Genomic DNA, 10,830 nt, shown 5'->3' on the forward strand with positions numbered 1-10,830 from the left:
ATTTTGGTCTCTAATTTTGCTACCATTGGCTACTTCTACCAGCCCCTGTTTATCTGTACTCCTTTGAATTCCCCACGTCCTTTCTTAAAGAAGCAAAGCAGATGAGGGGGAACTTGAATATTAAGTTTGGGACTACATAAAAAATGGTTAGCTTGTGGGGTAGGGAGGTCAATTTCAGTTCTTTTGGTTATTTTGTGTTGTTCAAGGTCTGGGTGTACTTCGGTAAGTCACAGTGACTCTTTCCCACCCATGTGCTTTATTTTACAGTAGAACTATAGCATAGCAGGAAAAAATTTTGCCTCAAACAACAAATGTGATATGACCAAGTTCATGGTTTCATTTCTGAGGTTTATTATATGCTGCAGTATATGGTTCCCTTCTGTTTTATACATATTGGATAATATCTCCATAATGTATCCAGAATAGTATTAGTTCAGTGCTACTAGCTATTTATAAGTGAACTGAATTGACTTTCCTTAGTATGGGTGTAAATATGTACTCTGATTGCCTGAGAATTTTAATATTTTTAACTTTTAATTATAGTTAATTATCACTGTCTTTGACTGGAATCCATGTACTTGGGAAATATGCTTGTAAAGCGGCCACAAAATAGTAGAGTTAAGCAAATCTATTATTTTGAAAATCTCAAAAGCCTTACAATAGGTATTAGAATCTAAGATGTGGCAAAGATGCTTTTTTCAGCATGACCAGAGGAGATGCAGTGGAGATACAGCCTTTATGCCCAAACTCTATCAGTGGAGTTAGGGCTAGAATTCTGTTTTATATAGGAGTGTTAGGATTTTTTTCTGAACCAATATGTCTTCTATATTTTGAAATATGTGTGTTAATGATAGCTCTTTTAATATTCAGAAGCTGAATGGACTGACTGTAACAGCCTTTAGCCATATTGTTTATAAAGCTTGAAACTCATGAAAATAGGTTTGGAGAATGACCTTTCTCCTGTAGGATGAATTACCAAAGGTTTAAAACTGGCCACAGCTTTGGAATTGCTATTGAGTTAGGAACTTAGTTGATTTAAGAGAGAAGATGGCACTAAGTAGCATTCTGCTTTTTATTGCGTTACACTACAGTGATATTGCTAAGCAAAGGAGAAACAATAATGTATGTATATATTGCCTGAGTTATTTTCTCTGAAGAAATTTTCAGGGAAAAGATGGATTTTTCTTATGGTTTTCTTGTGTCATTTGGGAAGGATCAATAATATTGTCTTTATTTTTACTAATGTACCAAAAGGGGATACTGAAAGAAAAATTAAATATATGTATCTCAGTATATAATGGTTTTTAAAATAGAATAAAATGTTTTATGATAGAATGCATGATTTCCTTCACATTGTTTAAAGATTCTTACTATTTTAGCTTCCAGAAAGTAGAGTGTAAATATTTTGGTAAATTTCTGTGTTTCAAAAGGTTTCTGTAGGAGACAACCCAAATATCCATCAATTGGTGAAAAGACAAATTGTGGTATGTCCATAAAATGGAACATTACTCATCAATAAAAAGGAGTAAACCACTGATACATGCAACAACATGGATGAGTCTAAAATGCGTTATGCTAAGTGAAAGAAGCCAGACACAAAAGAATTACATCAATATAATCCCATTATATGACATTCTGGAAAAAGCAAATCACAGGGACAGAAATCACATTAGTGTTACCAGGAACTATAGATGTGGAGGAAGAATTGATTACAAAAAGACAAAAGGTGAAGCGCCTGGGTGGCTCAGTCAGTTAAGCGTCTGACTTTGGCTCAGGTCATGATCTCATGGCTCGTGAGTTCGAGCCCTGCATCCGGCTCTGTGCTCCGAGCCGGAGTTCAAGCCCTGCATCCGGCTCTGTGCTCTGAGCCAGGAGCCTGCTACAGATTTTGTGTCTCCCTCTCTCTCCCCACCCCTCCCTCACTTGTGCTCTCTTTCTCTCAAAAATAAACATTAAAAATTAAAAAAAAAAAGACACAAGGCAACTTTTTTAGGTGACAGAAACATTCTGTATCTTGATTGTGGTAGTGGTTATGTGACTGTAACATTTGTCAAAACACTTTACTTAAAAGGGTGAATTTACTTTTTGTAAATTGTACTCCATTAAATCTGACCCTCCCCCAAAAGTTATGGTGTACTGAGTGGGTCCTCAACAAATACTAATTTGCTGGAGTTAGATTAATATCTGCTACCTGCTGGCCACTAGTTCATTGTTTCAGAGTCCTTAGTTGCAAGCCACAGAAACTGACTTTGGCTGACTTAAACAGAAATTTATGGAAAGGACATTGAGTAGCTCAGAAAATTTATAGGAAGAATATAGAGCAGGCTTGGAAAATGGAAAGTAGCAACACAGGCTAGGGAACACCCAGAACTCAGAATAACCCTACAGACCCTGTCTGGAGAGGATACTTCTGCCTCTGCCTGTGAACTCTGGATGCCACAGCTTGTCCCACTGTCACCAAGGGTACTGGAAACTAGGCATCTGTGCCACATTGCTGCCAGTTCTGCCCCTGTAACTTGATGCTGGTGCTGCAACTATCTTCGCTGCTTGCATCTGCTACGAGAATGTATTCTCCTTGGTCCCTGCTTCTTTACTGTTACAGCTTTGGAGTCAATATCTAGGATGGGAATGTCTAATTGGCCAAGCCCAAGTCATATGTTAGCTGCAAGGGAGGCAGGGAGAGTGCTTGTCTGATATTTTCAGTTTCTATAGTATCTCTCACCAAGACTCATAAAGTACGTAAGGCAGTCCATATACTTACTGGATGGAAAATTTCATTATATGTATGTATCCATCAAAATATGAATGGAGTTTTAAAACTTAATTTCTGTACCCCTTCCTTATCCTATTTGTGAATGGACCAGTGTAGTGTTAATTTTTATTATTGTATGATGCTATTTATGAGTGTGTTACAGTCTAGCTTCATATATGATCTCTGATCTTTAGGCTGATTTTTTAAAGACATTATTTTTCTTCAAGTAGTTTTAGGTTTACAACAAAATTAAGAGGAAGGCAGAGAGATTTCCCATATACATGCATAGCTGCCTCCATTATTTAGGCTGATTTTAGTTTGAAGAATAGTTCTGAATCTGCAAAGAATGACCAATAATATGTGCTTTGTGCATGGTAAGTAGTCAGATGTTGTTAAATTCATAAAAGTTAGGAAAAGTATGTTTTTTAAACACATAAATGTACTTAAAATACAAAAATAAACAGTACACCAGAAGAATGTACTGTGATCAAGTGGGGGAATATGATTTTCACTGGGAAATGTATTAGTAGACTGTAATATCAAAAAGTCAGATGAGAAAAGCTCAGGCTTGTCTTCTTGGAACCTTCTGAGATGATGATAGGCACTAGTAAGCCAAGATTTTCAGGGAAACCAAAGAAAACACCATTGTGTGGAAGGAATTGAGGCTACAGATATAAAAGGTGAGGAGGATAGTAAGAAGCCAGAGAGAAGCCTCTTGTCTTTAGTTTGTCTTTGCTCAATCTGTCTTGCTTTGCCAAGAGGTGGTGCAATGGTTAAAGAGCACCATAAAGGTGGGCACAGATTTGAAAGACTCCCTCTTAATAGTAGAAAGGCGGAGATAGAGAATATGGGGTTAAAAAATGGATGATGATGTCCATCCACATTTAATTTGGCTCATGTGGAATGCAGTGGAAGCACTTGACTGGGTAACATTCAGGGCTCTAGTCAGCTGCACACTGTCCCCATGCAACAAGGAAAGCGGCCTTGTTAAAAATCTTAGCACGGCAAAGAAAGGAGAGGGAGACACATAGCAGCCTTTTACCTTTGCCTGAGACCCAGCAGAAGTTGTTATTCACTAGACACTTTATTCTCTTTCAGATCGATAAAGAATGAACACTTGGGCATTTAGCTGCATGTGGGTTCAGTTTGCAGTCTGATCAGCAAATGGTGGAATATCCATATGCACTGAAGCGAGGTTCATAGCAGCTCAGCTTTGAAGAGTCCAATGAGGATGATGAATAAGTAATAGGACTTTTAATAAGTTACTAAAAAACTATTTGAGTGCCCACCTACTCTCTTCCAGGAACTATTCATGTACACAGGGTGTAGCAAGGAAGGTACATAGGCCTGTTGCCTGCTCTTGAAGAGTTCTCAGTCTACTGAGAAGTAGACACACTGAGTACAATCCAGAAATGCTATGTGCTTTCCCTAATGTCCTGAGAGACTCAAGCATAACTTAAGCCCTGAAGATGCAGAGCTGTGGGGAACATGGGAATCTTAAGACAAAGGAACATTTTTATTTTTTATTTTTTATTTTTTATTTTTTAAATGTGTATTTACTGGAAGGGAGAATCCCAAGCAGGCTCTGTGTTGACAGTACAAGGGCTTGATCTCACAAACCGTGAGATCATGACCTGAGCCCATATCAAGAGTCATATGCTTAACTGACTGAGCCACCCAGGTGCCCCAAGAACATCAGATTTTTAACCTGGAGGCAAGGCAAAAAAAACATGGCTTTAAAGAAGAGCACAGAAATCCCAAATTGGCAAACTGTAATAAAATAGCCGAGAGAAGAAATTCAGTGTTAGACAATGAAATGTAAGTATAAAGACCAAGAGAAAGAAAGAATATTAAAAAGAAATTAAAATACTGCCTGTGTGTTGTATAAAGAAATTAAATTTTAGTAAGGTTAAGTCGCTTTCTCAGAATCACAGAACCAGTGATTAGATCCTAGGCCATTTGATTTTCAGAGCCTGATTTCTTAACCATTCATTACACATTACTGCCCCTTTAAATCAATGAGAGGTATAATTCTGCACATTAAAAAAATTCTTGTCAATCTTGTTTGTTTTCTAAGTGATCTGTTGTTAGTTTCATGATATTAGTTGAGTTTGTGCTTTGTACCTTATTTATGTGTTTTGGTTTTTTTTGGTATACAAATAGATCAATTATGTAGTTTCTGATTAATCTTGATTTTCTAAACGTTTCTGAAATGTCCCAGGTATATCAGCCGTACTTTGTTTACCAGTATTTGACTTTTAAAAAATAAGTTTTATTGAGATAATTTACTAACTGTAAATTCACCATTATAAGGAGTGTGGTTGACTGGTTTTTAGAGTAATCATTAAGATGTGCAACTATTGGGGCGCCTGGGTGGCTCAGTCGGTTAAGCGGCCGACTTCGGCTCAGGTCATGATCTCGCGGTCCGTGAGTTCGAGCCCCGCATCGGGCTCTGTGCTGACCTCTCAGAGCCTGGAGCCCGTTTCAGGTTCTGTGTCTCCCTCTCTCTGACCCTCCCCCGTTCATGCTCTGTCTCTCTCTGTCTCAAAAATAAATAAACATTAAAAAAAAAAAAAGATGTGCAACTATTACCACTCTTTGTTTTAGACCATTTTCACCACCCCTACACTACTCATTTTCTCCTACCACCAGTCTGTGGCAACCACTTAATCTACTTTCTGTGTTGGTAAGTTTGCCTGTTTTGGACATTTCATGGATGGAAATATATTGTATGTAGCCTTTTGTGAATAACTTCTTTCAGTAGCATTGTGTTTCCAAAGTTCACCCATGTTGTAGTATGTATCACTACTTCACTCCTTTTTTTAAAAAAATGTGGTAAAACATACTTAAAATACAGGTCTATGGCATTAGATACATTCACATTGTTGTGCTTCATTCCTTTTTATTGCTGAATAGTATTCCATGGTATGGATATACTACCTTTTGTTTATCTAGTCATCATTTGGTAGACAGTGGACTACTTCTACTTTTGGCTATTATGAACAGTTCTCCTAATGAACTTTGACCTACCAGCATTTGTTTTTGTTTTTGTTTTTGTTTTGTTTTTAAGTAGACTTCATGCCCTGCATGGAGCCCAACATGGGGCTTTTTGTTTGTTTGTTTGGTTGGTTTTTACATTTTTATTTATTTATCTATTTTTTCAATATATGAAATTTATTGTCAAAATGGTTTCCATACAACACCCAGTGCTCATCCCAAAAGGTGCCCTCCTCAATACTCATCACCCACCCTCCCCTCCCTCCCACCCCCCATCAACCCTCAGTTCTCAGTTTTTAAGAGTCTCTTATGCTTTGGCTCTCTCCCACTCTAACCTCTTTTTTTTTTTTTTTCCTTCCCCTCCCCCATGGGTTTCTGTTAAGTTTCTCAGGATCCACATAAGAGTGAAAGCATATGGTATCTGTCTTTCTCTGTATGGGTTATTTCACTTAGCATCACACTCTCCAGTTCCATCCATGTTGCTACAAAGGGCCGTATTTCGTTCTTTCTCATTGCCCTGTAGTACTCCTTGAACTCAGACCCTAAGATCAACACCTGAGCTGAGTCAGATGCTTACACAACTGAGCCATCCAGGCATGCTCCACCCCAGCATTTACTTTAATCTGAAATACCTCAATCATTTTGAGGAAGAAAGAACTTTGGACTTGTATTTTAAGTGCCTCTCTTAGACTAGTGAGGTATTGCTGACATGTTCCTGGACAATCATCTACTTCTCTTGGTCTCTGACAAGGTGGTCTTATCCCCATTTTCAAGATGAGAAAACTCTATATAACTCAAACTACTGTGAAAAGGAGTGTGTAACATTTAAGACTAACAAAAGTTAAATGATCTCTTCACATGGCAGGTGTTGGGGACAGAAATTGGCCTTCAGAGAGGAAGGAAAGAAAGGAGGATGCTTGGAGAGCTGTCGATGGAAAGTTGAAGTTTATCTTTGGGCTTCACCTAGTTTCCTTCCTCTTCCAATTGACATTCCTTGTTCTCTCATCGGCAGAGATTTTTTTGTCACCCTATTATAGCAGTTCCACTTGCTCCTTCCCTTCCTCACATTCCCTCAAAACTATCCCGTTGGTATGATTAATTATTGTTACTAAATATAATACAATTATAAATATTAATTTTCATTGCTTTGTACCATCCCAGTGACCAATAATCCTGTCTTGGTTAGTTTGTTTGCTTTTTTTTGGTGGCAGGAGAGGTGAGTATTTATTAGTTAACCCAAATCAATCTGTAAATGATGGAATGTCTCATAATCTAAGGGTGAGATTTTTGAGGCGGGACATTCATACCATTCAACCTATTGCACCTATTTTATGAGACTGACTCAGGACCTATTGCACCTATTTTAAAAAGACCCTGATGTTGGGAAGGAAAGAGGGGAGTCTGAGGTTCTTATAACCCTTTAAGGAAGTGTGTCTATCTAAAAATCCCAGGAAGAAATGGCAGAATATAAGGCTCATAATAGTAATAGCTCAGTACAAAGGCAGAGAAAGAAATCTCTCAGCTGAACCCGTTTCCCAAGGAAATAGTCATTTCAATATAGAGTGTGGAGAATGAGGGAAAGGTCTGATGGAGTAGGGGACAGTTTGGGGGCTTAGGACATTTAAATAGAAGCAGAGCTAGATGAGGTCAGTATTATTTCTGATGGAGGGAGAAGTTGGTCACTGAATGCCATCCCACTGCATTCCTGGTAGTTACCAATAGTAGTAATTTATACAATTGCTTATTGTTTGTTTAATTACCATGTATCACAACAGTGATTATGCATTGTCAAATTATTGTTATATTTTATTAGAACACTGTACTTAGCTTTCTTAGTTAGGCATGTTGCTTGATTCTCTCAATAGAAAATGTTACTGGTGTCATATGTTTTCACTTGTATGTAGAATTTGAGAAACTTAACAGAAGACCATGGTGGGAGAGAAGGGGAAAAATAGTTTCAAACAGAGATGGAGGAAAACCATAAGAGACTCTTAAATACAGAGAACAAACTGAGGGTTGATGGGCGGATGTGGGGAAGAAGGGAAAATGGGTGAGGAGCATTGAGGAGGGCACTTGTTGGGTTGAGCACTGGGTGTTGTATGTAAGCCATGAATCATGGGAATCTACTCCTGAAGCAAGAGCACACTGTATACACTACATGTTAGCTAACGTGACAATAAATTATATTTAAAAAATTAAAAAAAAATAAAAATAAATCAACGGAGAATGGAAGCAGGATTAAATAAAACTAGTATTCACAGTTAAAAAAAAAAAAGAAAACATTACTTGTGATAAGAGTATTGATAAGCAGGTGAGACTTTGTGGCACTTTTTACATCACAGCATTCTTTTTAGTAATCATTTAAAGAAGCAGTGGTCTAGGCCCTGGAGTTGTTAAAGTGAAAGCCACAGTCCCAAACTAAAGAGGCTTATCATTTGGTGGATGAATATCAGATCACCATAATAAACTGTGCTAAGTATTCAGTAGTGTAGGCAGGACATTTTGGGAACACTTAGCTAACCATGAGTGTAATGGGGGGAAACTTTCTGAAACAAGTTAACAGTTGAACTGCCTTGAATGACAAGTAGGAACTAGTTGGGTAGAGAAATCGGAGGAAGGACATTACAGGTAGAAGGAACAGCATGAGCACAGGTAGAGAGAGGCTTGTTTGCTTGACTTTATTGCTAACTTGGAGAGGGACCAATAAGCATCCATGGGACAGGAAAGGATATATAAAATAATACACTTGATCCTGCTGACAGAGAGCACATGGTTCACTTACTAGAGATGCATTTATTCTTGTGTGCCACCAGGGTGTCATATAGCGAATTACCTGCCTCTTTCACTGTACAATATGGTACACTAGTGGCTTTGTAAAATTAATGCACCCCCAACAACAATTTACTTTCTTCTTAAAAAAAATCAGGGCCAGTAAGTTGCTGTGCATTTGTTTAGTTGGTTATTGAAAAATTAAACATGAAGGGAAATTTATGGGCAAAGAATGTTCAAATAAAATGTTTAGATATTCCTAAGTGTCATTAACCTGTGATTAACTGGTGACAAAATTTGCTTGAAAAGCTCCATTCAAACCAAACTGTCCAATAGGGGATTTGTAGAATAAATTATGGCGTATAATCAAATACTATTCCTCTTTAAGCATGAAGTTGTAGAAGAATGTTATGACATTAGAAAGATGCTCACTGTGTTGTTAATTGTCAAAAGTCTACAAAATCGTCAGTGAATAACATGATTTCGCTTTTTGCTAAACTGTATAACTGGTAATCTCAGGCCTCAGTAGCCCAGGAAAATAAAATAGGTCCTTTTTATATTCTCCAGATGATAATAACTCCTACTCCCCCTCCCCCTCCCCCCTGTCAGATTTTGGTTCATCCTATGAAACTTCTCTAGTTACTTCTGAGAGACCTAAATCTCAACAATCGCCACCATGAAGTGCCAGCTATGTTATTTATTCATCTTTGGCTCACCTTTGTTGAGAGATGCTGTCCTTGATAAGCCACACTGAAGGTACTGTAGACAACCTGAGGACCTTGCTAGAGAAGCTGCCTCCTGAGTCGATCAAAGTCCTTAATTTTGGGTTGATAGAGAGGTGCTGGGCTCTGTTTAGAAATGGGAAAAAAATGGCTTCCTCCTCAGATCTGGGCCATGCTTTGCTGCCTGGTCCTAGAAATAAGCACCAAGTTCATAGACTGACTGAAAAAGTCCTGCACTTCCTGTTAACTGCTGGTCTTCATTCTTTATTCACAAGGGTTCAGACTTGACCGGTGAAAGCAGAAGTTACCATGTTCCCCAATCCAACTTGATGATTACCCTGATTTCACTCTAAATGGATGGCACCATCGCTCAGGTGCCATTTGCTCAGGCCAAAAGCCTGAGAGAGGCATTCCAGACTCCTCCCGTTAGTTCATATTTAACCTCCATGTCCTCTTTATTCTTCTGTCTTGCTGTCTTGGAAATCTATTCATTCTTTTTGTCTCCACTGTCTCTCAGAATTCAGACCTTCATTTCTCATCTGGATTATGTATAGCCTCCTAATCCTTCCTGAAGCTTCCAGTCCTTCTGAAGCTCCAGTCCCCCTGATTAGCCTCCGTACACTTTAGGCATGGAATACATAGCCCTTTATGTCTAGCCATGGTATATTTCCACTCTTTGTCCTGCCACTTAGTCTTCCTTACAGATACCTTATTTGGTATTTCTGCTGTCTACCACATATCTGTGTTTTTTTGTTTTTCTTGTGGCAAAATATACATTACATAATATTTACCATTTTAAGGTATACAATTCAGTGGCATTAAGCTCATTCATAATGTTGTGTAACCATCACCACTCTATTTCCAGAACCTTGCCATCATCTCAAGCCAAACATCTGTGTTTTTTTACATGCTGCTTCCCTCTGAATGGAATGCCCTGCCTCCACATTCCCACCCCTGTTCCTCCTAAGGATCTCTGCAGACTTGATTCTAATGCCATCTTGGCATTAGAGTCTCTGGAACTTTGCCCAATTCTTTTAGACTTGAGTTAGGTGCTTGTTGTTTTGTCCTTCCATGCCACTCTGGACATACTCCTATCATGACACATCTATAATGTTATTGTGATTGTAGATTTATGTGGCTCTCTCTTCCACTAGACTTTGAAGTCTTTGAATGAAGAGTCTGAGTCTTTTATCTCTGCATCCTTAGCTTCTAGCACTGTGCCTGCTGTGAATAAGTGATAGGACTCAGCTTCCTATCAGCTATGCAAATTAGCACTTGCTTATGTGCTAGCATTGACTGACAATCAGGTAGCAGGTCTAAAAGAAATTGCATAAATGTAGGCTCTCTCCTCTTCCAATTAGATATACTGGAATTTTGTTTCTGCAGATTTGAGTATGTAATTTCTCAGGAAGCTGCCTGAGTCACCTATATTTATGATTTTAGTAAGCAATGGGCTGAGTTAGGAGTGTACAGTAATCGGTGAGGGAGACTAGGATTAGGAAGAGTAAAAAGTTAGCAAAATGCTGAAAATGTGTGGTCTTAACTATCCAGAGTAGTGAGTTTTCAAGACTCCTTTGTCAGGCTATGAGG

The 10,830-nt window shown here is 38.4% G+C and overlaps 1 long non-coding RNA gene across 1 annotated transcript in view; it reads left to right on the forward strand.

The window, feature by feature from the left end:
• LOC122222107 overlaps positions 1-6,677 on the forward strand; it is a 38,651-nt gene extending 31,974 nt beyond the window's left edge. The window contains exons 3-4 of the long non-coding RNA XR_006203601.1: positions 3,851-3,994; positions 6,615-6,677. This is a non-coding gene — a long non-coding RNA (uncharacterized LOC122222107). The remainder of the gene's footprint in view (positions 1-3,850; positions 3,995-6,614) is intronic.
• The last annotated feature ends 4,153 nt before the right edge of the window (positions 6,678-10,830 follow it).

The sequence above is a fragment of the Panthera leo genome, chromosome B3 (assembly GCF_018350215.1).
Source record: "Panthera leo isolate Ple1 chromosome B3, P.leo_Ple1_pat1.1, whole genome shotgun sequence".
NCBI classification, from domain to species: domain Eukaryota; kingdom Metazoa; phylum Chordata; class Mammalia; order Carnivora; family Felidae; genus Panthera; species Panthera leo.